Source organism: Punica granatum, chromosome 3, assembly GCF_007655135.1.
Source record: "Punica granatum isolate Tunisia-2019 chromosome 3, ASM765513v2, whole genome shotgun sequence".
In the NCBI taxonomy this organism is placed as follows: Eukaryota; Viridiplantae; Streptophyta; class Magnoliopsida; order Myrtales; family Lythraceae; genus Punica; species Punica granatum.
Genome location: NC_045129.1, coordinates 17,318,471 through 17,326,212, shown reverse-complemented (window position 1 = coordinate 17,326,212; position 7,742 = coordinate 17,318,471). Strand labels below are relative to the sequence as shown.

The window sequence follows — 7,742 nt, the reverse complement described above, 5'->3', positions numbered from 1 at the left end:
AGATTGAGGAGCGAAATCACTAACTTCACCAAGTTCAGTGGTGAATCACTTTATGAGGCATGGGAGAGATTCAATGAGGCAATCAGAAAGTGCCCACATCACGGATTGCCAGATAATCTCCTAATTGAGATCTTCTATCTTAGCCTGGATGATACATTGAGGTCTCTAGTAGATGCTGCAACAGGAGGCGCACTGATGGGTAAGAATTATGATGAAGCAAGTGCTTTGATAGAAGAGATGGCCTCCAGTGCTCATAATTGGCAGAATGAGAGAAGCAAATCAAGAGTGGCATCAGTCAATGACATGGACACTATTACTAATTTGACAACCCAGATTTCAGCTCTCACTACCCAGGTAAGTAAACTCACCTCAGCACATTCTTTTAATACTAATAAGGTTGCTTTTTGTGAGTTGTGTTCAAGACCACATTCGACTCTTGAATGCATGTCTGGAAATCCCTCAGCTTCACCCAATGGAGAGCAAGTGAACTTTGTCAACAACTTCCAACGGAGTAATCGAGGGCTTTATTCGAACACTTACAATCCAGGGTGGCGTAATCATCCTAATTTCTCATGGAGGAATGAGAATAATGCACTTAAAACGCCACCTGGATTCCAGAAGCAAGGCCCTGCTTAAAATGCTCTACCTCAGCAGAGTCAGTCGAGAATGGAAGAGCTCATGTTGAGCTATATGCAAAAGACTAACACCATGCTACAGAATCAACAAGCCACTATTCGAAACCTAGAGGGTCAGATTAGTCAGATTTCTCAACAATTGAGTAATAGACCATCAGGGTCTTTACCCAACAACACTGAAGAAAACCCCAAGGGTGTCAATGCTATAATGCTGAGGAGTGGCAAGGAATTGGACACAGTCAATAGAAAAGCTCTAACTCAGGAGGAGAGTCCAGAGAAAGACAAAGGTAAGCAAAAGGTGGAGGAACTAAGGCAGAAGTCACTAGGGGTGAAACCGTATGTTCCTCCTGTCCCTTTTCCAAGAAGATTGAAGCAACAGCAGCTAGACGCCCAATTCGCTAAATTCTTAGATGTCTCTAAAAAGCTGCAAATCAACATTCCATTTGCAGAAGCACTCCAGCAGATGCCTTCATATGCTAGATTCATGAAGGATCTGCTCACTAAAAAGAGGAAGTTTGATGGGAGTGAGCCTGTGATGCTTACATGAGAGTGTTCTATGATTCTCCAAAAGGACTTGCCTAACTTACCACGCAAACAAAGAGATCAGGGGAGTTTCACTGTTCCTTGTACTATAGGGAATTTTCATTTTGAGAACGTTCTTATCGATTCAGGTGCAAGTATAAATTTAATGCCTCTGTCTATTTTCAGGAAACTTGGACTTGGAGAATGCAAGAAAACTCATATTACCTTGCAACTTGCTGACAGGAGTATCAAATATCCAAAGGGTATTGTCGAGAATGTCCTGGTGAAGGTAGACAAATTCATATTTCCAGTCGACTTCATAGTCTTGGAGATGGAGGAGGACAGAGAGGTGCCCATGATCCTTGGCAGACCGTTCCTTGCGACAGGTAAAGCATTAATAGATGTGGAATAAGGTAAGCTCACTTTAAGAGTTATGAATGAACAAATAACTTTTAATGTTTATGATGCCATAAAGAAATTTGATGATGGCAAATCTTGTTACACCATTGATATTATTGATGTGCTTATCTCTGAGTCTGTGGAGGAGAAAGCAGGTGTGCATACAATGGAATCAGTCCTTAGAGATCTGGACGATTGGAGTGATGTTGATGAGCATGAGGAAGAATCTGTGGAGAAGGTGTCAGAAATCAAGGCTCGCTACTATGAGGAGCTGGGCACCAGTGCGACAAAACCAGTGTCATCTTTGACACAGTCCCCGGTGCTAGAACTTAAACCATTGCCTAGCCATTTAAAATATGCCTATCTTGGAATAGTACTTTGCCAATAATTATCTCTTCTTCCTTGACGGGTGATTAGGAGCAGCAGCTCCTAAGCGTGCTGAGAGAGCACAAGGAGGCAATAGGATGGACTATTGCAGATATCAAAGGGATCAGCCCTCTGATTTGCACTCACAGGATAATGTTGGAAGCTGAGTGCAAACCCACAGTGCAACCACAGAGGCGACTTAACCCAACTCTCAAAGAGGTAGTGAAGAAAGAAGTGCTTAAACTGTTGGATGCAGGTATTATCTATCCTATCTTAGATAGTAAATGGGTTAGTCCTGTTCAAGTAGTGCCTAAAAAGGAAGGTATGACTGTGGTTAAAAATGAGGCCAATGAATTAATCCCGACTCGTACTGTGACTGGGTGGAGAGTTTGTATAGATTACAGGAAACTAAATGATGCTACCCGTAAAGACCATTTCCCCCTCCCCTTCATTGATCAGATGCTAGAAAAACTTACAGGGCATGAGTATTATTGTTTTCTAGATGGTTATTCTGGTTACAATCAGATTCATATAGCACCTGAGGACCAAGAGAAAACCACATTCACTTGTCCCTATGGCACTTTTGCCTTTAGGAGAATGCCTTTCGATCTCTGTAATGCACCTGCCACTTTCCAGAGGTGCATGATGTCTATATTTTCTGACATGTTAGAGAATTTTATTGAAATATTTATGGATGACTGTTTTTGGGAAGTCATTTGAATCTTGTCTGACAAATTTAGGCTGTGTGCTTAAAAGATGTAAGGAGACTAATCTGCTTCTGAACTGGGAGAAATGTCATTTTATGGTAAGAGAGGGAATAGTCTTAGGTCACAAGGTGTCAAAGAAAGGGATTGAAGTTGATCGAGCAAAAGTGGAGATAATAGAGAAGTTGCCACCACCCACTTCAATAAAAGGAGTAAGGAGCTTCTTAGGACATGCTGGCTTCTACAGGAGATTTATCGAGGACTTTTCTAAAATCTCTAGACCTCTTTGTAATTTACTTGAAAAAGGTTCTGCTTTTGTTTTTAATGACAGTTGTTTGCAGGCATTCAATTTATTGAAGGAGAAACTCACTTCTGCACCAGTGATCGTTGTACCTAATTGGGAGCTTCCATTTGAGTTGATGTGTGATGCCAACGACTATGCTGTAGGAGCAGTACTTGGGCAAAGGAGAGGTAAGGTATTTCATGCAATATACTATGCTAGTAGAACTTTAAATGAGGCCCAAAGGAACTATGCCACAACTGAAAAAGAGCTTTTAGCAGTCATATTTGCATGTGACAAGTTTCGGGCTTATCTGATAGGTTCTAAGATCATAGTATGCACAAACCATGCTGCCCTAAAATATTTGTTTGCTAAAGCTGATGCTAAACCTAGGCTAATTCGTTGGATTCTACTGCTGCAAGAATTTGACCTGGAAATTAGAGATACAAAGGGAACTGAAAATGTAGTGGCTGATCATTTATCCCGTTTGGAATCTGATTGTTTAGATTCACCCATTAATGAAAAGTTCCCTTATGAACAATTGCATGTAGTAGAAATCCAAGGATTACCTTGGTATGCTGATATAGTCAATTACATGGTTAGCAAAATCACACCATATGGTTTGTCATTTCAACAGAAAAAGAAATTTTTGCATGATGTGAAATACTATTTTTGGGATGAACCATATCTGTTTAAATGTTGTGCTGACCAAGTAATTAGACGTTGTGTGCCTGAAACTGAACAGCTTAGCATAATACAACACTGTCATTCTAAGGAAGTAGGAGGCCACTTTGGTGTGGAAAGAACTGCAACTAAGATCTTATCTTGTGGATTTTATTGGCCTAGAGTATTTCATGATTGCAGGAATTACATTATGTCTTGTGCTCCATGCCAAAGAACTGGCAATATTTGTAGAAGACATGAATTACCACAAAATAGCATTCTTGTAATTGAGCTTTTTGATGTGTGGGGAATAGACTTTATGGGTCCTTTTCCCTCTTCTTTTTCAAATAAATATATTCTTGTGGCTGTTGATTATGTTTCAAAATGGGTAGAAGCGGTTGCTCTACAAAGTAATGATGCCAGAGTTGTAATCAGATTTTTGAAAAAGAACATCTTTTCAAGATTTGGGGTACCTAGAGCCATTATAAGTGATGGGGATCATATTTTTGCAATCGACAATTTGAAAAATTATTATCAAAATATGAAGTTACTCATAAAATTGCCACCCCTTATCATCCACAGACTTGTGGACAGGTTGAGGTGTCCAATAGGGAAATAAAGCGTATCTTAGAAAAAACAGTCAATGCATCTAGGAAAGATTGATCTTTAAAACTTGATGTTGCATTGTGGGCTTACAGGACAGCTTTCAAAACCCCCATTGGAATGTCCCCATACAAGATTGTTTATGGTAAATCATGTAACCTACCAGTAGAGCTTGAGCACAAAGCATACTGGGCCATAAAATACCTTAACTTTGATTTACAAGCTGCAGGTGAAAAGAGATTGCTCCAGTTGAATCAGATGGCTGAGATGAGAGAGGAAGCATATGAAAATGCTAGGATATACAAGGAGCGAGCCAAGCGATGGCATGATAGGAACATTCTAAAGCTAGAGTTTTTGCCTGGTCAGAAAGTCCTATTATACAACTCTCGCTTGAAGTTGTTCCCAGGTAAGTTAAAATCTCGATGGTCTGGACCATTTGTTATTTCTAATGTTTTTCCCTATGGTGCAGTTGAGCTGAAGTCAGAAGATGACCGCACTTTTAAAGTAAACGGTCATCTTCTCAAGCATTACTTTGAAAGGGAAAATATTGATGGTGATGCCACTACGGTGGATCTAGCAAATTCGGTTGTAGAACTGGAAAAGTCAAACTAGCGACTATAAACTAAATGCTTCATGGGCGGCAGCCCATGTCTGAGAGCTAAAGTCCCTGTTAGCTCTCAATTCTTTTGCTTCATTTGTTTTATTTTGATTTGTTGCTGGTTTGTATTTTATCAAGCACCCACTCATTGGGTAGACTTGTGATATTTGCTATTTGACTGTTTTAGTTAAGATGGATTATCTGCTATTTTTGTTCTTTTTGTTGTTTTCTTTTTGTTTTTGAAGCCAAGGTGGATAACAACTGCTGACTCTCTCTATTGCTATACCAGTTGGAACTCCAATTGCTTCAACTTAATTTTTCGAAACCGGGGAAGTACTAGTATCTCTTTTTCTCTTATGTTCTTTATTTTTATTTTCGTTTTACTAGAGCTACATTCGGAACAGTGAGGACACTGTTTAATCTAAGTGGGGAAGGGAGATACTAAACAGATGGAGTATAAAATTGAGTATAGTGTTGATGTCTGAATTCTGTGATTTAATTTGTTACTCATGACATCTGATGCCTATCTTTGTTGATAAATAGTTATACTTCCTTGTCACCTTGAACTATAATTGTCCTTAAGTTATCTGGCAATTGTTAGGCCAAATTCTTTTTTTAAAATTTTTTTTAATTATTGAAATCTAGAGATTATGCGAAGAATACTGTTGATAGCATTTGTTCAGGAATTGTTTGAAAAAAATTGACTCACTTAGGCGCCCTACTCACCACTGTTGTGATTTTTGTACTTAGTTAAAATTAATTAATCAAATCTATAGAAATCAAATTTACCTAGTTTTTAGCCCTAGAGTTTGAAGTTTAAGAGTCGGTCAAGTCCTTATGTGAAAAATAAACAAGTCTACTTCTAAGCAAAGTCAGTTAGTATATCCTCTTTTTAATTATTCTAATAGCACTTTAACATTTAGTGAAAGAGGTAGAAGAAGCTTTGTACTTAGTGATTCCTATAAAAGAAGTCTAAAAAGTGTTAGTGAGCATTCAAAAAAAAAAAAGCAAGCATAGCCTTTACTCCAATGACTCAAGAATTGAGTTATGAGTATCCTAACTTGAATGTTAGAGTGAGGAAGACTTTGTAGGGGTCCCTTTAAAACCCGGTCACTTGGGTGACGAGCCCGGGATGTGCTGACTCAATGAACTCACTATAACGAGAAGAGCGGAAAGGCACAAGTTCAAACAAAAATTGGACTTGAAAAAAAAATTGCTTCTGAAACAGAAAGGAAAAATTGAATGCAAAAAAATAAAAAAAAAAATGAATTAAGACTTGTAATAAAAAGGAAGAAAACCTAGGGACGAAGCAGATACCATATGCTTTCACTACCTTGTTGACTTGCTTAGAGGGAAAATTAGAGGGATCATATGCCTGCTAACAACTATGAAGTTTAAATGTGTATTTTTCCTTATAGGACTGAGTATTTACTTTTGAAATAGAAATCTTAGGCTAAACGCTTGGATTAAAATTTGCTTTCTCTAGATTAGCTGGTTAATTTCAACTGTAGTACTCTGATCACATGTTTCCAGTTTGGTTTGAGCAGTGGGCACCACAAAATAGCGAGTCATAAATTGTGAGATATCAGATGCTTGAATTAGTGAATATGAAAATTTGTACTCTCTATGATAGATTTCTTTCCTTGGTCTTATTTATTTTGCTTGTGGACAAGCAAAAGTTCAAGTGTGGGGAAGTTCATAAGGGCATATTATACTAATGTTTCATTGTGCAATTCATGTTAAATTATTATTAATTTAATAGAAATTATAAGAAGTTGGTGCTTAATTATGTGTAATTTGATATTGTAGGTCTTTGAGGACTTAGATGGAATTACGAGCAATATTAAGGAGTTTTGCGCAATTTGGAGCCAGCCTATATCTTTTGGAAATCTTTTTTTTGTTTTGGATATAAATATTCCTCATAACAAGAATAGGAAACCCTGGGGGGAGAGAGCCATCTTTCACCATTCTTTTAACCTAGAGAGTTTTGGAGAGAGTCTTGTCCGGAGCCGTCACCTAGATCAATTGATTTGAAGCGAAGAATTGTGGAAGAGACAATTCCTTAAAGGAATTGTTGGGTTTCTGTTTTAGGATTCAATATTTTGAGTTTACTGCTGAATATGAATTCTATTGCAATGACTCCTTTGAATTATAATTGTGTTTTCAATTCCATGATGTTCTAAGCTTCTCTTGTGAGAATATGATGAAACCCTAAGTAGCTAATATGATGATTGTCGCCATGTTATAGGATTAATAGATGTGTTAATGATTCATGATTGCAATTCCTATAATTTCAATTTTAATTCTTAATTGGTTATAATTGTTAGAAACACTATTGATACGAGAGTTGATATAGTGTTTGTTAAGAATTCTTGATTAGACTAATTAGTTAAATGCGGAAGCTGCGTTAATTAGTTTAATTAGAGATTATCCAGGGATTAATGCAATGTTTCTAGTTAGTTATTCGCTAAGACATTAGGGATAATTAATTTAGAGCATTAGACAATCATAGCACTGGAAGGTGTATGATTATAATTTAGAGTCCACTATTAATTAGAGATGCGGGAGCTGATTGATTAATTAGGGGTTTAAGACTTTAATTTTAAAGGCTTGATAAACTCACTTGAATAACCACATAGCTATTAATCTATATAACATGATGACAATCTGATTAGTGAAACTAGGGTGGATTCTATTTTTCCCACTTTCAATTGATATATTTTCATACAATTCTCTTTTTGCTCTTTGTGACGATTTAGGTTGATTAGTAGTTAATTAGTTAATTCTCTCAATTTGATTGCTTAGATAATAATAGAATCTAATATAGGTTTAGTACTTAATTAATCCTCGTGGGATCGACACTCTATTCATCACTATATTACTTGATCTGACCCAGTATACTTACTGGTAGAATTCGCGCTTATTTTTAAATATATTTGCAGTGGGTCATAATACCGAGATGATCTCAGATA

At 37.2% G+C, this 7,742-nt stretch overlaps 1 non-coding gene across 1 annotated transcript; it reads right to left on the bottom strand.

The window, feature by feature from the left end:
• LOC116202125 lies at positions 1 to 107 on the bottom strand. The gene has a single exon (XR_004156007.1). It is a non-coding gene; the product is annotated as a small nucleolar RNA R71 (small nucleolar RNA).
• Between the last annotated feature and the right edge of the window lie 7,635 nt (positions 108 to 7,742).